Source organism: Oncorhynchus kisutch, linkage group LG5 (genome assembly GCF_002021735.2).
Source record: "Oncorhynchus kisutch isolate 150728-3 linkage group LG5, Okis_V2, whole genome shotgun sequence".
Taxonomy (NCBI): domain Eukaryota; kingdom Metazoa; phylum Chordata; class Actinopteri; order Salmoniformes; family Salmonidae; genus Oncorhynchus; species Oncorhynchus kisutch.
This window is the reverse complement of record NC_034178.2, coordinates 78,169,529-78,197,090: the sequence shown is the minus strand read 5'-3', so window position 1 is coordinate 78,197,090 and position 27,562 is coordinate 78,169,529. Positions and strand designations below refer to the sequence as shown.

The 27,562-nt window shown below is 35.5% G+C and overlaps 1 protein-coding gene across 1 annotated transcript in view; it reads right to left on the bottom strand.

Annotated features, from left to right (window-relative positions):
- LOC109878774 (IQ motif and SEC7 domain-containing protein 1-like) overlaps nt 1-27,562 on the bottom strand; it is a 172,761-nt gene that overhangs the window by 88,963 nt on the left and 56,236 nt on the right. The gene's annotated exons all lie outside the window — the stretch shown is intronic.

Below are 27,562 nucleotides of genomic sequence, written 5' to 3'. Positions count from 1 at the left end.
CACTCAGTCCAATTACACACAGACACACACAGTCCAATTACACACAGACACACACACTCAGTCCAATTACACACAGACACACACACTCAGTCCAATTACACACAGACACACACAGTCCAATTACACACAGACACACACACTCAGTCCAATTACAGACAGACACACACACTCAGTCCAATTACACACAGACACACACACTCAGTCCAATTACACACAGACACACACACTCAGTCCAATTACACACAGACACACACAGTCCAATTACACACAGACACACACACTCAGTTCAATTACACACAGACACACACACACACACTCAGTTCAATTACACACACACACACACACACACTCAGTTCAATTACACACACACACACACACACACACACTCAGTCCAATTACACACAGACACACTCAGTCCAATTACACACAGACACACACACTCAGTCCAATTACACACAGACACACACACTCAGTCCAATTACACACAGACACACACACTCAGTTCAATTACACACAGACACACACACACACTCAGTTCAATTACACACACACACACACACACACACACACACTCAGTCCAATTACACACAGACACACTCAGTCCAATTACACACAGACACACACACTCAGTTCAATCACACACAGACACACTCAGTCCAATTACACACAGACACACACACTCAGTTCAATTACACACAGACACACACAAACACTCAGTTCAATTACACACACACACACACACACACACACACACACACTCAGTCCAATTACACACACACACACACTCAGTCCAAATCACACAGACACACACACTCAGTCCAATTACACACAGACACACACACTCAGTTCAATTACACACACACACACACACACTCAGTCCAATTACACACACACTCAGTCCAATTACACACACACACACTCAGTCCAAATCACACAGACACACACACTCAGTCCAATTACACACACACACACTCAGTCCAAATCACACAGACACACACACTCAGTCCAATTACACACAGACACACACACTCAGTTCAATTACACACAGACACACACACACACTCAGTTCAATTACACACACACACACACTCAGTCCAAATCACACAGACACACACACTCAGTTCAATCACACACAGACACACACACACACTCAGTTCAATCACACACAGACACACTCAGTCCAATTACACAAAGACACACACACTCAGTTCAATCACACACACACTCAGTTCAATCACACACACTTACACAGAATAACACAGTCAGTCAGTCCGTCCTATCCTTCTGTAAGACGTGACTAAAAATATTGTCAATAGGTCTTTAGTAGTAATCAATGTATCGCTGATGTTTCCGGTGTGAAATGGCTAGCTGGTTAGCGATGTGTGCTAGTAGCGTTTCAATCAGTGACACCACTCGCTCTGAGACCTTGAAGTAGTTATTTCCCTTGTTCTGCAAGTGCCACGGCTTTTGTGGAGAGATAAGTAACAAAGCATTGTGGGATGCAGTTGCTAATGTTTTCAGAGGGTCCCTGGTTCAATCCGTCAACATTTTGGAAAACGGCAAAATCTCTGAAGGGTTGTACTTCCTCCTCTTTGCCCAACAAACAAATTCAGACTCTGGCCCCATTATGGACAGAATTGCAAAAACATTGATGGCAATCTTTTTGAAAGAGTTTAACTCTTGCACTTCGGCAATTCACAGAAAAACAAGTCCTTGATGCCTTACTTGCAATAGATACCAAGAACTCCACAGGGACTAACCAATTGGAGCCAGGTCTTCTCAAGTGTGCTTCCCCCCTCATTGATGGCTCAGTAACCCATATCTTAAATCTAATATTGTTATCAGGAAGTATGGAAAACCACTTAGGTGCTGCCACTCCATAATTATACTCCATCTCCAGGAGTCCATATCTAGCTAAGATTCGTAAATCCTTGGTAAATGTTCAACTTTGCTTTTTTTATCTGAGAAATGTGTGTTGAATGTCAACCAATCAGGGTTTAGGCCTGGGCATAGCACTATTACAGCAACCACAATGTAAACCAATCAGGGTTTAGGCCTGGGCATAGCACTATTACAGCAACCACAATGTAAACCAATCAGGGTTTAGGCCTGGGCATAGCACTATTACAACAACCACTATTACAGCAACCATTCTACCTGTTGTTATGGTGATACTATTTATCAACCTTTCTACCTGTTGTTGTTATGGTGATACTATGTATCAACCTTTCTACCTGTTGTTATGGTGATACTATGTATCAACCTTTCTACCTGTTGTTATGGTGATACTATTTATCAACCTTTCTACCTGTTGTTGTTATGGTGATACTATGTATCAACCTTTCTACCTGTTGTTATGGTGATACTATGTATCAACCTTTCTACCTGTTGTTATGGTGATACTATTTATCAACCCTTCTACCTGTTGTTGTTATGGTGATACTATGTATCAACCTTTCTACCTGTTGTTATGATGATACTAAGTATCAACCTTTCTACCTGTTGTTATGGTGATACTATGTATCAACCTTTCTACCTGCTGTTATGGTGATACTATTTATCAACCCTTCTACCTGTTGTTGTTATGGTGATACTATGTATAAAACTTTCTACCTGTTGTTATGGTGATACTATGTATAAAACTTTCTACCTGTTGTTATGGTGATACTATGTATCAACCTTCCTACCTGTTTTCTTATGGTGATACTATTTATCAACCTTTCTACCTGTTGTTATGGTGATACTATGTATCAACCTTTCTACCTGTTGTTATGGTGATACTATTTATCAACCCTTCTACCTGTTGTTGTTATGGTGATACTAAGTATCAACCTTTCTACCTGTTGTTATGGTGATACTATTTATCAACCTTTCTACCTGTTGTTATGGTGATACTATTTATCAACCTTTCTACCGGTTGTTATGGTGATACTATGTATCAACCTGTCTACCTGTTGTTGTTATGGTGATACTATTTATCAACCTTTCTACCTGTTGTTGTTATGGTGATACTATTTATCAACCCTTCTACCTGTTGTTGTTATGGTGATACTATTTATCAACCCTTCTACCTGTTGTTGTTATGGAGATACTATGTATCAACCTTTCTACCTGTTGTTATGGTGATACTATTTATCAACCTTTCTACCTGTTGTTATGGTGATACTATGCATCAACCTGTCTACCTTTTGTTATGGTGATACTATTTATCAACCTTTCTACCTGTTGTTATGGTGATACTATTTATCAACCTTTCTAGCTGTTGTTATGGTGATACTATGCATCAACCTGTCTACCTGTTGTCATGGTGTTACTATGTATCAACCTTTCTACATGTTGTTGTTGTGGTGATACTATTTATCAATCTGTTGTTATGGTGATACTATTTATCAACCTTTCTAGCTGTTGTTGTGGTGATACTATGCATCAACCTTTCTACCTGTTGTTGTTATGGTGATACTATGTATCAACCTTTCTACCTGTTATGGTGATACTATTTATCAACCTGTCTACCTGTTGTTGTTATGGTGATACTATTTATCAACCCTTCTACCTGTTGTTGTTATGGTGATACTATTTATCAACCGTTCTACCTGTTGTTGTTATGGTGAAACTATGTATCAACCTGTCTACCTGTTGTTGTTATGGTGATACTATGTATCAACCTTTCTACCTGTTGTTGTTATGGTGATACTATGTATCAACCTTTCTACCTGTTGTTATGGTGATACTATGTATCAACCTTTCTACCTGTTGTTATGGTGATACTATTTATCAACCCTTCTACCTGTTGTTGTTATGGTGATACTATGTATCAACCTTTCTACCTGTTGTTATGATGATACTAAGTATCAACCTTTCTACCTGTTGTTATGGTGATACTATGTATCAACCTTTCTACCTGTTGTTATGGTGATACTATGTATAAAACTTTCTACCTGTTGTTATGGTGATACTATTTATCAACCTTTCTACCTGTTGTTGTTATGGTGATACTATTTATCAACCTTTCTACCTGTTTTCTTATGGTGATACCATTTATCAACCTTCCTACCTGTTTTCTTATGGTGATACTATTTATCAACCTTTCTACCTGTTGTTATGGTGATACTATGTATCAACCTTTCTACCTGTTGTTATGGTGATACTATTTATCAACCCTTCTACCTGTTGTTGTTATGGTGATACTAAGTATCAACCTTTCTACCTGTTGTTATTGTGATACTATTTATCAACCTTTCTACCTGTTGTTATGGTGATACTATTTATCAACCTTTCTACCGGTTGTTATGGTGATACTATGTATCAACCTGTCTACCTGTTGTTGTTATGGTGATACTATGTATCAACCTGTCTACCTGTTGTTGTTATGGTGATACTATGTATCAACCTTTCTACCTGTTGTTATGGTGATACTATTTATCAACCCTTCTACCTGTTGTTGTTATGGTGATACTATTTATCAACCCTTCTACCTGTTGTTGTTATGGAGATACTATGTATCAACCTTTCTACCTGTTGTTATGGTGATACTATTTATCAACCTTTCTACCTGTTGTTGTTGTTATGGTGATACTATTTATCAACCTGTCTACCTGTTGTTATGGTGATACTATTTATCAACCTGTCTACCTGTTGTTATGGTGATACTATTTATCAACCTTTCTACCTGTTGTTATGGTGATACTATGCATCAACCTGTCTACCTTTTGTTATGGTGATACTATTTATCAACCTTTCTACCTGTTGTTATGGTGATACTATTTATCAACCTTTATAGCTGTTGTTATGGTGATACTATGCATCAACCTGTCTACCTGTTGTCATGGTGTTACTATGTATCAACCTTTCTACATGTTGTTGTTGTGGTGATACTATTTATCAATCTGTTGTTATGGTGATACTATTTATCAACCTTTCTAGCTGTTGTTGTGGTGATACTATGCATCAACCTTTCTACCTGTTGTTGTTATGGTGGTACTATGTATCAACCTTTCTACCTGTTATGGTGATACTATTTATCAACCTGTCTACCTGTTGTTGTTATGGTGATACTATTTATCAACCCTTCTACCTGTTGTTGTTATGGTGATACTATGTATCAACCTGTCTACCTGTTGTTGTTATGGTGATACTATTTATCAACCTTTCTACCTGTTTTCTTATGGTGATACTATTTATCAACCTTTCTACCTGTTGTTATGGTGATACTATGTATCAACCTTTCTACCTGTTGTTATGGTGATACTATGTATCAACCTTTCTACCTGTTGTTATGGTGATACTATTTATCAACCCTTCTACCTGTTGTTGTTATGGTGATCCTATGTATCAACCTTTCTACCTGTTGTTATGGTGATGCTATTTATCAACCTTTCTACTGGTTGTTATGGTGATACTATGTATCAACCTGTCTACCTGTTGTTGTTATGGTGATACTATGTATCAACCTTTCTACCTGTTGTTGTTATGGTGATTCTATTTATCAACCTTTCTACCTGTTTTCTTATGGTGATACTATTTATCAACCTTTCTACCTATTGTTATGGTGATACTATGTATCAACCTTTCTACCTGTTGTTATGGTGATACTATTTATCAACCTTTCTACCTGTTGTTATGGTGATACTATTTATCAACCTTTCTACCTGTTGTTATGGTGATACTATGTATCAACCTTTCTACCTGTTGTTATGGTGATACTATTTATCAACCCTTCTACCTGTTGTTGTTATGGTGATACTAAGTATCAACCTTTCTACCTGTTGTTATGGTGATACTATTTATCAACCTTTCTACCTGTTGTTATGGTGATACTATTTATCAACCTTTCTACCGGTTGTTATGGTGATACTATGTATCAACCTGTCTACCTGTTGTTGTTATGGTGATACTATTTATCAACCTTTCTACCTGTTGTTGTTATGGTGATACTATTTATCAACCTTTCTACCTGTTTTCTTATGGTGGTACTACTGATCAACCTTTCTACCTGTTGTTATGGTGATACTATGTATCAACCTTTCTACCTGTTGTTGTTATGGTGATACTATTTATCAACCTTTCTAGCTGTTTTCTTATGGTGATACTATTTATCAACCTTTCTACCTGTTGTTATGGTGATACTATGTATCAACCTGTCTACCTGTTGTTGTTATGGTGATACTATTTATCAACCTTTCTACCTGTTTTCTTATGGTGATACTATTTATCAACCTTTCTACCTGTTGTTGTTATGGTGATACTATTTATCAACCTTTCTACCTGTTGTTATGGTGATACTATGTATCAACCTTTCTACCTGTTGTTGTTACGGTGATACTATTTATCAACCTTTCTACCTGTTGTTGTTATGGTGATACTATTTATCAACCTTTCTAGCTGTTTTCTTATGGTGATACTATTTATCAACCTTTCTACCTGTTGTTATGGTAATACTATGTATCAACCTTTCTACCTGTCGTTATGGTGATACTATTTATCAACCCTTCTACCTGTTGTTGTTATGGTGATACTATGTATCAACCTTTCTACCTGTTGTTATGATGATACTAAGTATCAACCTTTCTACCTGTTGTTATGGTGATACTATGTATCAACCTTTCTACCTGTTGTTATGGTGATACTATTTATCAACCCTTCTACCTGTTGTTGTTATGGTGATACTATGTATAAAACTTTCTACCTGTTGTTATGGTGATACTATGTATAAAACTTTCTACCTGTTGTTATGGTGATACTATGTATCAACCTTCCTACCTGTTTTCTTATGGTGATACTATTTATCAACCTTTCTACCTGTTGTTATGGTGATACTATGTATCAACCTTTCTACCTGTTGTTATGGTGATACTATTTATCAACCCTTCTACCTGTTGTTGTTATGGTGATACTAAGTATCAACCTTTCTACCTGTTGTTATGGTGATACTATTTATCAACCTTTCTACCTGTTGTTATGGTGATACTATTTATCAACCTTTCTACCGGTTGTTATGGTGATACTATGTATCAACCTGTCTACCTGTTGTTGTTATGGTGATACTATTTATCAACCTTTCTACCTGTTGTTGTTATGGTGATACTATTTATCAACCCTTCTACCTGTTGTTGTTATGGTGATACTATTTATCAACCCTTCTACCTGTTGTTGTTATGGAGATACTATGTATCAACCTTTCTACCTGTTGTTATGGTGATACTATTTATCAACCTTTCTACCTGTTGTTATGGTGATACTATGCATCAACCTGTCTACCTTTTGTTATGGTGATACTATTTATCAACCTTTCTACCTGTTGTTATGGTGATACTATTTATCAACCTTTCTAGCTGTTGTTATGGTGATACTATGCATCAACCTGTCTACCTGTTGTCATGGTGTTACTATGTATCAACCTTTCTACATGTTGTTGTTGTGGTGATACTATTTATCAATCTGTTGTTATGGTGATACTATTTATCAACCTTTCTAGCTGTTGTTGTGGTGATACTATGCATCAACCTTTCTACCTGTTGTTGTTATGGTGATACTATGTATCAACCTTTCTACCTGTTATGGTGATACTATTTATCAACCTGTCTACCTGTTGTTGTTATGGTGATACTATTTATCAACCCTTCTACCTGTTGTTGTTATGGTGATACTATTTATCAACCGTTCTACCTGTTGTTGTTATGGTGAAACTATGTATCAACCTGTCTACCTGTTGTTGTTATGGTGATACTATGTATCAACCTTTCTACCTGTTGTTGTTATGGTGATACTATGTATCAACCTTTCTACCTGTTGTTATGGTGATACTATGTATCAACCTTTCTACCTGTTGTTATGGTGATACTATTTATCAACCCTTCTACCTGTTGTTGTTATGGTGATACTATGTATCAACCTTTCTACCTGTTGTTATGATGATACTAAGTATCAACCTTTCTACCTGTTGTTATGGTGATACTATGTATCAACCTTTCTACCTGTTGTTATGGTGATACTATGTATAAAACTTTCTACCTGTTGTTATGGTGATACTATTTATCAACCTTTCTACCTGTTGTTGTTATGGTGATACTATTTATCAACCTTTCTACCTGTTTTCTTATGGTGATACCATTTATCAACCTTCCTACCTGTTTTCTTATGGTGATACTATTTATCAACCTTTCTACCTGTTGTTATGGTGATACTATGTATCAACCTTTCTACCTGTTGTTATGGTGATACTATTTATCAACCCTTCTACCTGTTGTTGTTATGGTGATACTAAGTATCAACCTTTCTACCTGTTGTTATGGTGATACTATTTATCAACCTTTCTACCTGTTGTTATGGTGATACTATTTATCAACCTTTCTACCGGTTGTTATGGTGATACTATGTATCAACCTGTCTACCTGTTGTTGTTATGGTGATACTATGTATCAACCTGTCTACCTGTTGTTGTTATGGTGATACTATGTATCAACCTTTCTACCTGTTGTTATGGTGATACTATTTATCAACCCTTCTACCTGTTGTTGTTATGGTGATACTATTTATCAACCCTTCTACCTGTTGTTGTTATGGAGATACTATGTATCAACCTTTCTACCTGTTGTTATGGTGATACTATTTATCAACCTTTCTACCTGTTGTTGTTGTTATGGTGATACTATTTATCAACCTGTCTACCTGTTGTTATGGTGATACTATTTATCAACCTGTCTACCTGTTGTTATGGTGATACTATTTATCAACCTTTCTACCTGTTGTTATGGTGATACTATGCATCAACCTGTCTACCTTTTGTTATGGTGATACTATTTATCAACCTTTCTACCTGTTGTTATGGTGATACTATTTATCAACCTTTATAGCTGTTGTTATGGTGATACTATGCATCAACCTGTCTACCTGTTGTCATGGTGTTACTATGTATCAACCTTTCTACATGTTGTTGTTGTGGTGATACTATTTATCAATCTGTTGTTATGGTGATACTATTTATCAACCTTTCTAGCTGTTGTTGTGGTGATACTATGCATCAACCTTTCTACCTGTTGTTGTTATGGTGATACTATGTATCAACCTTTCTACCTGTTATGGTGATACTATTTATCAACCTGTCTACCTGTTGTTGTTATGGTGATACTATTTATCAACCCTTCTACCTGTTGTTGTTATGGTGAAACTATGTATCAACCTGTCTACCTGTTGTTGTTATGGTGATACTATGTATCAACCTGTCTACCTGTTGTTGTTATGGTGATACTATTTATCAACCTTTCTACCTGTTTTCTTATGGTGATACTATTTATCAACCTTTCTACCTGTTGTTATGGTGATACTATGTATCAACCTTTCTACCTGTTGTTATGGTGATACTATGTATCAACCTTTCTACCTGTTGTTATGGTGTTACTATTTATCAACCCTTCTACCTGTTGTTGTTATGGTGATCCTATGTATCAACCTTTCTACCTGTTGTTATGGTGATGCTATTTATCAACCTTTCTACTGGTTGTTATGGTGATACTATGTATCAACCTGTCTACCTGTTGTTGTTATGGTGATACTATGTATCAACCTTTCTACCTGTTGTTGTTATGGTGATTCTATTTATCAACCTTTCTACCTGTTTTCTTATGGTGATACTATTTATCAACCTTTCTACCTATTGTTATGGTGATACTATGTATCAACCTTTCTACCTGTTGTTATGGTGATACTATTTATCAACCTTTCTACCTGTTGTTATGGTGATACTATTTATCAACCTTTCTACCGGTTGTTATGGTGATACTATGTATCAACCTGTCTACCTGTTGTTGTTATGGTGATACTATTTATCAACCTTTCTACCTGTTGTTATGGTGATACTATTTATCAACCTTTCTACCGGTTGTTATGGTGATACTATGTATCAACCTGTCTACCTGTTGTTGTTATGGTGATACTATTTATCAACCTTTCTACCTGTTGTTGTTATGGTGATACTATTTATCAACCTTTCTACCTGTTTTCTTATGGTGGTACTACTGATCAACCTTTCTACCTGTTGTTATGGTGATACTATGTATCAACCTTTCTACCTGTTGTTGTTATGGTGATACTATTTATCAACCTTTCTAGCTGTTTTCTTATGGTGATACTATTTATCAACCTTTCTACCTGTTGTTATGGTGATACTATGTATCAACCTGTCTACCTGTTGTTGTTATGGTGATACTATTTATCAACCTTTCTACCTGTTTTCTTATGGTGATACTATTTATCAACCTTTCTACCTGTTGTTATGGTAATACTATGTATCAACCTTTCTACCTGTCGTTATGGTGATACTATTTATCAACCCTTCTACCTGTTGTTGTTATGGTGATACTATTTATCAACCCTTCTACCTGTTGTTGTTATGGTGATACTATGTATCAACCTTTCTACCTATTGTTATGGTGATACGATGTATCAACCTGTCTACCAATTGTTATGGTGATACTATTTATCAACCTTTCTACCTGTTGTTATGGTGATACTATGCATCAACCTGTCTACCTTTTGTTATGGTGATACTATTTGTCAACCTTTCTACCTGTTGTTATGGTGATACTATGCATCAACCTGTTTACCTGTTGTCATGGTGTTACTATGTATCAACCTTTCTACCTGTTGTTATGGTGATACTATTTATCAACCTTTCTACCGGTTTTCTTATGGTGATACCATTTATCAACCTTTCTACCTGTTGTTATGGTGATACTATGTATCAACCTTTCTACCCGTTTTCTTATGGTGATACTATTTATCAACCTGTCTACCTGTTGTTATGGTAATACTATGTATCAACCTTTCTACCTGTCGTTATGGTGATACTATTTATCAACCCTTCTACCTGTTGTTGTTATGGTGATACTATGTATCAACCTTTCTACCTGTTGTTATGATGATACTAAGTATCAACCTTTCTACCTGTTGTTATGGTGATACTATGTATCAACCTTTCTACCTGTTGTTATGGTGATACTATTTATCAACCCTTCTACCTGTTGTTGTTATGGTGATACTATGTATAAAACTTTCTACCTGTTGTTATGGTGATACTATGTATAAAACTTTCTACCTGTTGTTATGGTGATACTATGTATCAACCTTCCTACCTGTTTTCTTATGGTGATACTATTTATCAACCTTTCTACCTGTTGTTATGGTGATACTATGTATCAACCTTTCTACCTGTTGTTATGGTGATACTATTTATCAACCCTTCTACCTGTTGTTGTTATGGTGATACTAAGTATCAACCTTTCTACCTGTTGTTATGGTGATACTATTTATCAACCTTTCTACCTGTTGTTATGGTGATACTATTTATCAACCTTTCTACCGGTTGTTATGGTGATACTATGTATCAACCTGTCTACCTGTTGTTGTTATGGTGATACTATTTATCAACCTTTCTACCTGTTGTTGTTATGGTGATACTATTTATCAACCCTTCTACCTGTTGTTGTTATGGTGATACTATTTATCAACCCTTCTACCTGTTGTTGTTATGGAGATACTATGTATCAACCTTTCTACCTGTTGTTATGGTGATACTATTTATCAACCTTTCTACCTGTTGTTATGGTGATACTATGCATCAACCTGTCTACCTTTTGTTATGGTGATACTATTTATCAACCTTTCTACCTGTTGTTATGGTGATACTATTTATCAACCTTTCTAGCTGTTGTTATGGTGATACTATGCATCAACCTGTCTACCTGTTGTCATGGTGTTACTATGTATCAACCTTTCTACATGTTGTTGTTGTGGTGATACTATTTATCAATCTGTTGTTATGGTGATACTATTTATCAACCTTTCTAGCTGTTGTTGTGGTGATACTATGCATCAACCTTTCTACCTGTTGTTGTTATGGTGATACTATGTATCAACCTTTCTACCTGTTATGGTGATACTATTTATCAACCTGTCTACCTGTTGTTGTTATGGTGATACTATTTATCAACCCTTCTACCTGTTGTTGTTATGGTGATACTATTTATCAACCGTTCTACCTGTTGTTGTTATGGTGAAACTATGTATCAACCTGTCTACCTGTTGTTGTTATGGTGATACTATGTATCAACCTTTCTACCTGTTGTTGTTATGGTGATACTATGTATCAACCTTTCTACCTGTTGTTATGGTGATACTATGTATCAACCTTTCTACCTGTTGTTATGGTGATACTATTTATCAACCCTTCTACCTGTTGTTGTTATGGTGATACTATGTATCAACCTTTCTACCTGTTGTTATGATGATACTAAGTATCAACCTTTCTACCTGTTGTTATGGTGATACTATGTATCAACCTTTCTACCTGTTGTTATGGTGATACTATGTATAAAACTTTCTACCTGTTGTTATGGTGATACTATTTATCAACCTTTCTACCTGTTGTTGTTATGGTGATACTATTTATCAACCTTTCTACCTGTTTTCTTATGGTGATACCATTTATCAACCTTCCTACCTGTTTTCTTATGGTGATACTATTTATCAACCTTTCTACCTGTTGTTATGGTGATACTATGTATCAACCTTTCTACCTGTTGTTATGGTGATACTATTTATCAACCCTTCTACCTGTTGTTGTTATGGTGATACTAAGTATCAACCTTTCTACCTGTTGTTATGGTGATACTATTTATCAACCTTTCTACCTGTTGTTATGGTGATACTATTTATCAACCTTTCTACCGGTTGTTATGGTGATACTATGTATCAACCTGTCTACCTGTTGTTGTTATGGTGATACTATGTATCAACCTGTCTACCTGTTGTTGTTATGGTGATACTATGTATCAACCTTTCTACCTGTTGTTATGGTGATACTATTTATCAACCCTTCTACCTGTTGTTGTTATGGTGATACTATTTATCAACCCTTCTACCTGTTGTTGTTATGGAGATACTATGTATCAACCTTTCTACCTGTTGTTATGGTGATACTATTTATCAACCTTTCTACCTGTTGTTGTTGTTATGGTGATACTATTTATCAACCTGTCTACCTGTTGTTATGGTGATACTATTTATCAACCTGTCTACCTGTTGTTATGGTGATACTATTTATCAACCTTTCTACCTGTTGTTATGGTGATACTATGCATCAACCTGTCTACCTTTTGTTATGGTGATACTATTTATCAACCTTTCTACCTGTTGTTATGGTGATACTATTTATCAACCTTTATAGCTGTTGTTATGGTGATACTATGCATCAACCTGTCTACCTGTTGTCATGGTGTTACTATGTATCAACCTTTCTACATGTTGTTGTTGTGGTGATACTATTTATCAATCTGTTGTTATGGTGATACTATTTATCAACCTTTCTAGCTGTTGTTGTGGTGATACTATGCATCAACCTTTCTACCTGTTGTTGTTATGGTGATACTATGTATCAACCTTTCTACCTGTTATGGTGATACTATTTATCAACCTGTCTACCTGTTGTTGTTATGGTGATACTATTTATCAACCCTTCTACCTGTTGTTGTTATGGTGAAACTATGTATCAACCTGTCTACCTGTTGTTGTTATGGTGATACTATGTATCAACCTGTCTACCTGTTGTTGTTATGGTGATACTATTTATCAACCTTTCTACCTGTTTTCTTATGGTGATACTATTTATCAACCTTTCTACCTGTTGTTATGGTGATACTATGTATCAACCTTTCTACCTGTTGTTATGGTGATACTATGTATCAACCTTTCTACCTGTTGTTATGGTGTTACTATTTATCAACCCTTCTACCTGTTGTTGTTATGGTGATCCTATGTATCAACCTTTCTACCTGTTGTTATGGTGATGCTATTTATCAACCTTTCTACTGGTTGTTATGGTGATACTATGTATCAACCTGTCTACCTGTTGTTGTTATGGTGATACTATGTATCAACCTTTCTACCTGTTGTTGTTATGGTGATTCTATTTATCAACCTTTCTACCTGTTTTCTTATGGTGATACTATTTATCAACCTTTCTACCTATTGTTATGGTGATACTATGTATCAACCTTTCTACCTGTTGTTATGGTGATACTATTTATCAACCTTTCTACCTGTTGTTATGGTGATACTATTTATCAACCTTTCTACCGGTTGTTATGGTGATACTATGTATCAACCTGTCTACCTGTTGTTGTTATGGTGATACTATTTATCAACCTTTCTACCTGTTGTTATGGTGATACTATTTATCAACCTTTCTACCGGTTGTTATGGTGATACTATGTATCAACCTGTCTACCTGTTGTTGTTATGGTGATACTATTTATCAACCTTTCTACCTGTTGTTGTTATGGTGATACTATTTATCAACCTTTCTACCTGTTTTCTTATGGTGGTACTACTGATCAACCTTTCTACCTGTTGTTATGGTGATACTATGTATCAACCTTTCTACCTGTTGTTGTTATGGTGATACTATTTATCAACCTTTCTAGCTGTTTTCTTATGGTGATACTATTTATCAACCTTTCTACCTGTTGTTATGGTGATACTATGTATCAACCTGTCTACCTGTTGTTGTTATGGTGATACTATTTATCAACCTTTCTACCTGTTTTCTTATGGTGATACTATTTATCAACCTTTCTACCTGTTGTTATGGTAATACTATGTATCAACCTTTCTACCTGTCGTTATGGTGATACTATTTATCAACCCTTCTACCTGTTGTTGTTATGGTGATACTATTTATCAACCCTTCTACCTGTTGTTGTTATGGTGATACTATGTATCAACCTTTCTACCTATTGTTATGGTGATACGATGTATCAACCTGTCTACCAATTGTTATGGTGATACTATTTATCAACCTTTCTACCTGTTGTTATGGTGATACTATGCATCAACCTGTCTACCTTTTGTTATGGTGATACTATTTGTCAACCTTTCTACCTGTTGTTATGGTGATACTATGCATCAACCTGTTTACCTGTTGTCATGGTGTTACTATGTATCAACCTTTCTACCTGTTGTTATGGTGATACTATTTATCAACCCTTCTACCTGTTGTTGTTATGGTGATACTATGTATAAAACTTTCTACCTGTTGTTATGGTGATACTATTTATCAACCTTTCTACCGGTTTTCTTATGGTGATACCATTTATCAACCTTTCTACCTGTTGTTATGGTGATACTATGTATCAACCTTTCTACCCGTTTTCTTATGGTGATACTATTTATCAACCTGTCTACCTGTTGTTATGGTGATACTATTTATCAACCTTTCTACCTGTTGTTATGGTGATACTATGCATCAACCTGTCTACCTGTTGTTATGGTGATACTATTTATCAACCTTTCTCCCCGTTGTTGTTGTGGTGATACTATTTATCAACCTTTCTCCCCGTTGTTGTTGTGGTGATACTATTTATCATCCTGTTGTTGTTATGGTGATACTATGCATCAACCTTTCTACCTGTTGTTGTTATGGTGATACTATGTATCAACCTGTCTACCTGTTGTTATGGTGATACTATGTATCAACCTTTCTACCTGTTGTTGTTATGGTGATACTATTTATCAACCTTTCTACCTGTTGTTGTTATGGTGATACTATGTATCAACCTGTCTACCTCTTGTTATGGCGATACTATGTATCAACCTTTCTACCTGTTGATACGGTGATACTATGTATCAACCTTCCTACCTGTTGTTGTTATGGTGATACTATGTATCAACCTTTCTACCTGTTGTTGTTGTCATGGTGATACTGTTTATCAACCGTTCTACCTGTTGTTGTTATGGTGAAACTATGTATCAACCTTTCTACCTGTTGTTGTTATGGTGATACTATTTATCAACCTTTCTACCTGTTGTTGTTATGGTGATACTATTTATCAACCTTTCTACCTGTTGTTGTTATGGTGATACTATGTATCAACCTTTCTACCTGTTTTCTTATGGTGATACTATTTATCAACCTTTCTACCTGTTGTTATGGTGATACTATGTATCAACCTTTCTACCTGTTGTTATGGTGATACTATGTATCAACCTTTCTACCTGTTGTTATGGTGATACTATGTATCAACCTTTCTACCTGTTGTTGTTATGGTGATACTATTTATCAACCTTTCTACCTGTTGTTATGGTGATACTATTTGTCAACCTGTCTACCTTTTGTTATGGTGATACTATTTGTCAACCTTTCTACCTGTTGTTATGGTGATACTATGTATCAACCTGTCTACCTGTTGTTATGGTGATACTATTTATCAACCTGTCTACCTGTTGTTATCGTGATACTATTTATCAACCTTTCTAGCTGTTGTTATGGTGATACTATGCATCAAACTGTCTACGTGTTGTCATGGTGATACTATTTAACAACCTTTCTCCCCGTTGTTGTTGTGGTGATACTATTTATCAACCTGTTGTTGTTATGGTGATACTATTTATCAACCTTTCTACCTGTTGTTGTTATGGTGATACTATGTATCAACCTTTCTACCTGTTGTTGTTATGGTGATACTATTTATCAACCCTTCTACCTGTTGTTGTTATGGTGATACTATGTATCAACCTTTCTACCTGTTGTTATGGTGATACTATGTATCAACCTTTCTACCTGTTGTTGTTATGGTGATACTATTTATCAACCTTTCTACCTGTTGTTGTTATGGTGATACTATGTATCAACCTTTCTACCTGTTGTTGTTATGGTGATACTATGTATCAACCTTTCTAACTGTTGTTGTTATGGTGATACTATGTATCAACCTTTCTACCTGTTGTTGTTATGGTGATACTATGTATCAACCTTTCTACCTGTTGTTATGGTGATACTATCTATCAACCTGTCTACCTGTTGTTATGATGATACTATTTATCAACCTTTCTACCTGTTGTTATGGTGATACTATGCATCAACCTGTCTACCTTTTGTTATGGTGATACTATTTGTCAACCTTTCTACCTGTTGTTATGGTATTACTATGTATCAACCTGTCTACCTGTTGTTATGGTGATACTATTTATCAACCTGTCTACCTGTTGTTATGGTGATACTATTTATCAACCTTTCTACCTGTTGTTGTTATGGTGATACTATTTATCAACCTTTCTCCCCGTTGTTGTTGTGGTGATACTATTTATCAACCTGTTGTTGTTATGGTGATACTATTTATCAACCTTTCTACCTGTTGTTGTTATGGTGATACTATGCATCAACCTTTCTACCTGTTGTTGTTATGGTGATACTATGTATCACCTTTCTACCTGTTGTTGTTATGGTGATACTATTTATCAACCTTTCTACCTGTTGTTGTTATGGTGATACTATTTATCAACCTTTCTACCTGTTGTTGTTATGGTGATCCTATGTATCAACCTGTCTACCTCTTGTTATGGTGATACTATGTATCAACCTTTCTACCTGTTGTTGTGGTGATACTATGTATCAACCTTTCTACCTGTTGTTGTGGTGATACTATGTATCAACCTTTCTACCTGTTGTTGTTATGGTGATACTATGTATCAACCTTTCTACCTGTTTGTTGTTGTTATGGTGATACTATTTATCAACCGTTCTACCTGTTGTTGTTATGGTGAAACTATGTATCAACCTGTCTACCTGTTGTTGTTATGGTGATACTATGTATCAACCTTTCTACCTGTTGTTGTTATGGTGATACTATGTATCAACCTGTCTACCTCTTGTTATGGCGATACTATGTATCAACCTTTCTACCTGTTGATACGGTGATACTATGTATCAACCTTCCTACCTGTTGTTGTTATGGTGATACTATTTATCAACCTTTCTACCTGTTGTTGTTATGGTGATACTATGTATCAACCTGTCTACCTGTTGTTATGGTGATACTATGTATCAACCTTTCTACCTGTTGTTGTTATGGTGATACTATTTATCAACCTTTCTACCTGTTGTTGTTATGGTGATACTATGTATCAACCTGTCTACCTCTTGTTATGGCGATACTATGTATCAACCTTTCTACCTGTTGATACGGTGATACTATGTATCAACCTTCCTACCTGTTGTTGTTATGGTGATACTATGTATCAACCTTTCTACCTGTTGTTGTTGTCATGGTGATACTGTTTATCAACCGTTCTACCTGTTGTTGTTATGGTGAAACTATGTATCAACCTGTCTACCTGTTGTTGTTATGGTGATACTATGTATCAACCTTTCTACCTGTTGTTGTTATGGTGATACTATTTATCAACCTTTCTACCTGTTGTTGTTATGGTGATACTATTTATCAACCTTTCTACCTGTTGTTATGGTGATACTATGTATCAACCTTTCTACCTGTTGTTATGGTGATACTATGTATCAACCTTTCTACCTGTTGTTGTTATGGTGATACTATTTATCAACCTTTCTACCTGTTGTTATGGTGATACTATTTGTCAACCTGTCTACCTTTTGTTATGGTGATACTATTTGTCAACCTTTCTACCTGTTGTTATGGTGATACTATGTATCAACCTTTCTACCTGTTTTCTTATGGTGGTACTACTGATCAACCTTTCTACCTGTTGTTATGGTGATACTATGTATCAACCTTTCTACCTGTTGTTGTTATGGTGATACTATTTATCAACCTTTCTAGCTGTTTTCTTATGGTGATACTATTTATCAACCTTTCTACCTGTTGTTATGGTGATACTATGTATCAACCTGTCTACCTGTTGTTGTTATGGTGATACTATTTATCAACCTTTCTACCTGTTTTCTTATGGTGATACTATTTATCAACCTTTCTACCTGTTGTTATGGTAATACTATGTATCAACCTTTCTACCTGTCGTTATGGTGATACTATTTATCAACCCTTCTACCTGTTGTTGTTATGGTGATACTATTTATCAACCCTTCTACCTGTTGTTGTTATGGTGATACTATGTATCAACCTTTCTACCTATTGTTATGGTGATACGATGTATCAACCTGTCTACCAATTGTTATGGTGATACTATTTATCAACCTTTCTACCTGTTGTTATGGTGATACTATGCATCAACCTGTCTACCTTTTGTTATGGTGATACTATTTGTCAACCTTTCTACCTGTTGTTATGGTGATACTATGCATCAACCTGTTTACCTGTTGTCATGGTGTTACTATGTATCAACCTTTCTACCTGTTGTTATGGTGATACTATTTATCAACCCTTCTACCTGTTGTTGTTATGGTGATACTATGTATAAAACTTTCTACCTGTTGTTATGGTGATACTATTTATCAACCTTTCTACCGGTTTTCTTATGGTGATACCATTTATCAACCTTTCTACCTGTTGTTATGGTGATACTATGTATCAACCTTTCTACCCGTTTTCTTATGGTGATACTATTTATCAACCTGTCTACCTGTTGTTATGGTGATACTATTTATCAACCTTTCTACCTGTTGTTATGGTGATACTATGCATCAACCTGTCTACCTGTTGTTATGGTGATACTATTTATCAACCTTTCTCCCCGTTGTTGTTGTGGTGATACTATTTATCAACCTTTCTCCCCGTTGTTGTTGTGGTGATACTATTTATCATCCTGTTGTTGTTATGGTGATACTATGCATCAACCTTTCTACCTGTTGTTGTTATGGTGATACTATGTATCAACCTGTCTACCTGTTGTTATGGTGATACTATGTATCAACCTTTCTACCTGTTGTTGTTATGGTGATACTATTTATCAACCTTTCTACCTGTTGTTGTTATGGTGATACTATGTATCAACCTGTCTACCTCTTGTTATGGCGATACTATGTATCAACCTTTCTACCTGTTGATACGGTGATACTATGTATCAACCTTCCTACCTGTTGTTGTTATGGTGATACTATGTATCAACCTTTCTACCTGTTGTTGTTGTCATGGTGATACTGTTTATCAACCGTTCTACCTGTTGTTGTTATGGTGAAACTATGTATCAACCTTTCTACCTGTTGTTGTTATGGTGATACTATTTATCAACCTTTCTACCTGTTGTTGTTATGGTGATACTATTTATCAACCTTTCTACCTGTTGTTGTTATGGTGATACTATGTATCAACCTTTCTACCTGTTTTCTTATGGTGATACTATTTATCAACCTTTCTACCTGTTGTTATGGTGATACTATGTATCAACCTTTCTACCTGTTGTTATGGTGATACTATGTATCAACCTTTCTACCTGTTGTTATGGTGATACTATGTATCAACCTTTCTACCTGTTGTTGTTATGGTGATACTATTTATCAACCTTTCTACCTGTTGTTATGGTGATACTATTTGTCAACCTGTCTACCTTTTGTTATGGTGATACTATTTGTCAACCTTTCTACCTGTTGTTATGGTGATACTATGTATCAACCTGTCTACCTGTTGTTATGGTGATACTATTTATCAACCTGTCTACCTGTTGTTATCGTGATACTATTTATCAACCTTTCTAGCTGTTGTTATGGTGATACTATGCATCAAACTGTCTACGTGTTGTCATGGTGATACTATTTAACAACCTTTCTCCCCGTTGTTGTTGTGGTGATACTATTATCAACCTGTTGTTGTTATGGTGATACTATTTATCAACCTTTCTACCTGTTGTTGTTATGGTGATACTATGTATCAACCTTTCTACCTGTTGTTGTTATGGTGATACTATTTATCAACCCTTCTACCTGTTGTTGTTATGGTGATACTATGTATCAACCTTTCTACCTGTTGTTATGGTGATACTATGTATCAACCTTTCTACCTGTTGTTGTTATGGTGATACTATTTATCAACCTTTCTACCTGTTGTTGTTATGGTGATACTATGTATCAACCTTTCTACCTGTTGTTGTTATGGTGATACTATGTATCAACCTTTCTAACTGTTGTTGTTATGGTGATACTATGTATCAACCTTTCTACCTGTTGTTGTTATGGTGATACTATGTATCAACCTTTCTACCTGTTGTTATGGTGATACTATCTATCAACCTGTCTACCTGTTGTTATGATGATACTATTTATCAACCTTTCTACCTGTTGTTATGGTGATACTATGCATCAACCTGTCTACCTTTTGTTATGGTGATACTATTTGTCAACCTTTCTACCTGTTGTTATGGTATTACTATGTATCAACCTGTCTACCTGTTGTTATGGTGATACTATTTATCAACCTGTCTACCTGTTGTTATGGTGATACTATTTATCAACCTTTCTACCTGTTGTTGTTATGGTGATACTATTTATCAACCTTTCTCCCCGTTGTTGTTGTGGTGATACTATTTATCAACCTGTTGTTGTTATGGTGATACTATTTATCAACCTTTCTACCTGTTGTTGTTATGGTGATACTATGCATCAACCTTTCTACCTGTTGTTGTTATGGTGATACTATGTATCAACCTTTCTACCTGTTGTTGTTATGGTGATACTATTTATCAACCTTTCTACCTGTTGTTGTTATGGTGATACTATTTATCAACCTTTCTACCTGTTGTTGTTATGGTGATCCTATGTATCAACCTGTCTACCTCTTGTTATGGTGATACTATGTATCAACCTTTCTACCTGTTGTTGTGGTGATACTATGTATCAACCTTTCTACCTGTTGTTGTGGTGATACTATGTATCAACCTTTCTACCTGTTGTTGTTATGGTGATACTATGTATCAACCTTTCTACCTGTTGTTGTTGTTATGGTGATACTATTTATCAACCGTTCTACCTGTTGTTGTTATGGTGAAACTATGTATCAACCTGTCTACCTGTTGTTGTTATGGTGATACTATGTATCAACCTTTCTACCTGTTGTTGTTATGGTGATACTATGTATCAACCTGTCTACCTCTTGTTATGGCGATACTATGTATCAACCTTTCTACCTGTTGATACGGTGATACTATGTATCAACCTTCCTACCTGTTGTTGTTATGGTGATACTATTTATCAACCTTTCTACCTGTTGTTGTTATGGTGATACTATGTATCAACCTGTCTACCTGTTGTTATGGTGATACTATGTATCAACCTTTCTACCTGTTGTTGTTATGGTGATACTATTTATCAACCTTTCTACCTGTTGTTGTTATGGTGATACTATGTATCAACCTGTCTACCTCTTGTTATGGCGATACTATGTATCAACCTTTCTACCTGTTGATACGGTGATACTATGTATCAACCTTCCTACCTGTTGTTGTTATGGTGATACTATGTATCAACCTTTCTACCTGTTGTTGTTGTCATGGTGATACTGTTTATCAACCGTTCTACCTGTTGTTGTTATGGTGAAACTATGTATCAACCTGTCTACCTGTTGTTGTTATGGTGATACTATGTATCAACCTTTCTACCTGTTGTTGTTATGGTGATACTATTTATCAACCTTTCTACCTGTTGTTGTTATGGTGATACTATTTATCAACCTTTCTACCTGTTGTTATGGTGATACTATGTATCAACCTTTCTACCTGTTGTTATGGTGATACTATGTATCAACCTTTCTACCTGTTGTTGTTATGGTGATACTATGTATCAACCTTTCTACCTTTTGTTATGGTGATACTATTTGTCAACCTTTCTACCTGTTGTTATGGTGATACTATGTATCAACCTGTCTACCTGTTGTTATGGTGATACTATTTATCAACCTGTCTACCTGTTGTTATCGTGATACTATTTATCAACCTTTCTAGCTGTTGTTATGGTGATACTATGCATCAAACTGTCTACGTGTTGTCATGGTGATACTATTTAACAACCTTTCTCCCCGTTGTTGTTGTGGTGATACTATTTATCAACCTGTTGTTGTTATGGTGATACTATTTATCAACCTTTCTACCTGTTGTTGTTATGGTGATACTATGTATCAACCTTTCTACCTGTTGTTGTTATGGTGATACTATTTATCAACCCTTCTACCTGTTGTTGTTATGGTGATACTATGTATCAACCTTTCTACCTGTTGTTATGGTGATACTATGTATCAACCTTTCTACCTGTTGTTGTTATGGTGATACTATTTATCAACCTTTCTACCTGTTTTCTTATGGTGATACTATGTATCAACCTTTCTACCTGTTGTTATGGTGATACTATTTATCAACCTGTCTACCTATTGTTATGGTGATACGATGTATCAACCTGTCTACCAATTGTTATGGTGATACTATTTATCAACCTTTCTACCTGTTGTTGTTATGGTGATACTATGTATCAACCTTTCTACCTGTTGTTGTTATGGTGATACTATGTATCAACCTTTCTACCTGTTGTTATGGTGATACTATCTATCAACCTGTCTACCTGTTGTTATGATGATACTATTTATCAACCTTTCTACCTGTTGTTATGGTGATACTATGCATCAACCTGTCTACCTTTTGTTATGGTGATACTATTTGTCAACCTTTCTACCTGTTGTTATGGTATTACTATGTATCAACCTGTCTACCTGTTGTTATGGTGATACTATTTATCAACCTGTCTACCTGTTGTTATGGTGATACTATTTATCAACCTTTCTAGCTGTTGTTATGGTGATACTATGCATCAAACTGTCTACCTGTTGTTGTTATGGTGATACTATTTATCAACCTTTCTCCCCGTTGTTGTTGTGGTGATACTATTTATCAACCTGTTGTTGTTATGGTGATACTATTTATCAACCTTTCTACCTGTTGTTGTTATGGTGATACTATGCATCAACCTTTCTACCTGTTGTTGTTATGGTGATACTATGTATCAACCTTTCTACCTGTTGTTGTTATGGTGATACTATTTATCAACCTTTCTACCTGTTGTTGTTATGGTGATACTATTTATCAACCTTTCTACCTGTTGTTGTTATGGTGATCCTATGTATCAACCTGTCTACCTCTTGTTATGGTGATACTATGTATCAACCTTTCTACCTGTTGTTGTGGTGATACTATGTATCAACCTTTCTACCTGTTGTTGTGGTGATACTATGTATCAACCTTTCTACCTGTTGTTGTTATGGTGATACTATGTATCAACCTTTCTACCTGTTGTTGTTGTTATGGTGATACTATTTATCAACCGTTCTACCTGTTGTTGTTATGGTGAAACTATGTATCAACCTGTCTACCTGTTGTTGTTATGGTGATACTATGTATCAACCTTTCTACCTGTTGTTGTTATGGTGATACTATTTATCAACCTTTCTACCTGTTTTCTTATGGTGATAACAGGTAGAAAGGTTGATAAATGGTTTCTTATGGTGATACTATTAATCAACCTTTATACCTGTTGTTATGGTGATACTATGTATCAACCTTTCTACCTGTTGTTATGGTGATACTATTTATCAACCTTCTACCTGTTGTTGTTATGGTGATACTATGTATCAACCTTTCTACCTGTTGTTATGGTGATACTATGTATCAATCTTTCTACCTGTTGTTGTTATGGTGATACTATTTATCAACCTTTCTACCTGTTGTTATGGTGATACTATGTATCAACCTTTCTACCTGTTGTTGTTATGGTGATACTATGTATCAACCTTTCTACCTGTTGTTGTTATGGTGATACTATTTATCAACCTTTCTACCTGTTGTTGTTATGGTGATACTATGTATCAACCTTTCTACCTGTTGTTGTTATGGCGATACTATGTATCAACCTTTCTACCTGTTGTTGTTATGGTGATACTATTTATCAACCTTTCTACCTGTTGTTATGGTGATACTATCTATCAACCTGTCTACCTGTTGTTATGATGATACTATTTATCAACCTTTCTACCTGTTGTTATGGTGATACTATGCATCAACCTGTCTACCTTTTGTTATGGTGATACTATTTGTCAACCTTTCTACCTGTTGTTATGGTGATACTATGTATCAACCTGTCTACCTGTTGTTATGGTGATACTATTTATCAACCTGTCTACCTGTTGTTATGGTGATACTATTTATCAACCTTTCTAGCTGTTGTTATGGTGATACTATGCATCAAACTGTCTACCTGTTGTCATGGTGTTACTATGTATCAACCTTTCTACCTGTTGTTGTTATGGTGATACTATTTATCAACCTTTCTCCCCGTTGTTGTTGTGGTGATACTATTTATCAACCTGTTGTTGTTATGGTGATACTATTTATCAACCTTTCTACCTGTTGTTGTTATGGTGATACTATGCATCAACCTTTCTACCTGTTTTCTTATGGTGATAACAGGTAGAAAGGTTGATAAATGGTTTCTTATGGTGATACTATTTATCAACCTTTCTACCTGTTGTTATGGTGATACTATGTATCAACCTTTCTACCGGTTGTTATGGTGATACTATTTATCAACCTTCTACCTGTTGTTGTTATGGTGATACTATGTATCAACCTTTCTACCTGTTGTTATGGTGATACTATGTATCAATCTTTCTACCTGTTGTTGTTATGGTGATACTATTTATCAACCTTTCTACCTGTTGTTATGGTGATACTATGTATCAACCTTTCTACCTGTTGTTGTTATGGTGATACTATGTATCAACCTTTCTACCTGTTGTTGTTATGGTGATACTATTTATCAACCTTTCTACCTGTTGTTGTTATGGTGATACTATGTATCAACCTTTCTACCTGTTGTTGTTATGGCGATACTATGTATCAACCTTTCTACCTGTTGTTGTTATGGTGATACTATTTATCAACCTTTCTACCTGTTGTTATGGTGATACTATCTATCAACCTGTCTACCTGTTGTTATGATGATACTATTTATCAACCTTTCTACCTGTTGTTATGGTGATACTATGCATCAACCTGTCTACCTTTTGTTATGGTGATACTATTTGTCAACCTTTCTACCTGTTGTTATGGTGATACTATGTATCAACCTGTCTACCTGTTGTTATGGTGATACTATTTATCAACCTGTCTACCTGTTGTTATGGTGATACTATTTATCAACCTTTCTAGCTGTTGTTATGGTGATACTATGCATCAAACTGTCTACCTGTTGTCATGGTGTTACTATGTATCAACCTTTCTACCTGTTGTTGTTATGGTGATACTATTTATCAACCTTTCTCCCCGTTGTTGTTGTGGTGATACTATTTATCAACCTGTTGTTGTTATGGTGATACTATTTATCAACCTTTCTACCTGTTGTTGTTATGGTGATACTATGCATCAACCTTTCTACCTGTTGTTGTTATGGTGATACTATGTATCAACCTTTCTACCTGTTGTTGTTATGGTGATACTATTGATCAACCTTTCTACCTGTTGTTGTTATGGTGATACTATGTATCAACCTTTCTACCTGTTGTTGTTGTTATGGTGATACTATTTATCAACCGTTCTACCTGTTGTTGTTATGGTGAAACTATGTATCAACCTGTCTACCTGTTGTTGTTATGGTGATACTATGTATCAACCTTTCTACCTGTTGTTGTTATGGTGATACTATTTATCAACCTTTCTACCTGTTGTTGTTATGGTGATACTATGTATCAACCTTTCTACCTGTTTTCTTATGGTGATACTATTTATCAACCTTTCTACCTGTTGTTATGGTGATACTATGTATCAACCTTTCTACCTGTTGTTATGGTGATACTATGCATCAACCTGTCTACCTGTTGTTATGGTGTTACTATGTATCAACCTTCCTACCTGTTGTTGTTATGGTGATACTATTTATCAACCTTTCTACCTGTTGTTGTTATGGTGATACTATTTATCAACCTTTCTACCTGTTTTCTTATGGTGATAACAGGTAGAAAGGTTGATAAATGGTTTCTTATGGTGATACTATTTATCAACCTTTCTACCTGTTGTTATGGTGATACTATGTATCAACCTTTCTACCTGTTGTTATGGTGATACTATTTATCAACCTTCTACCTGTTGTTGTTATGGTGATACTATGTATCAACCTTTCTACCTGTTGTTATGGTGATACTATGTATCAATCTTTCTACCTGTTGTTGTTATGGTGATACTATTTATCAACCTTTCTACCTGTTGTTATGGTGATACTATGTATCAACCTTTCTACCTGTTGTTGTTATGGTGATACTATGTATCAACCTTTCTACCTGTTGTTGTTATGGCGATACTATGTATCAACCTTTCTACCTGTTGTTGTTATGGTGATACTATTTATCAACCTTTCTACCTGTTGTTATGGTGATACTATCTATCAACCTGTCTACCTGTTGTTATGATGATACTATTTATCAACCTTTCTACCTGTTGTTATGGTGATACTATGCATCAACCTGTCTACCTGTTGTTATGGTGTTACTATGTATCAACCTTCCTACCTGTTGTTGTTATGGTGATACTATTTATCAACCTTTCTACCTGTTGTTGTTATGGTGATACTATTTATCAACCTTTCTACCTGTTTTCTTATGGTGATAACAGGTAGAAAGGTTGATAAATGGTTTCTTATGGTGATACTATTTATCAACCTTTCTACCTGTTGTTATGGTGATACTATGTATCAACCTTTCTACCTGTTGTTATGGTGATACTATTTATCAACCTTCTACCTGTTGTTGTTATGGTGATACTATGTATCAACCTT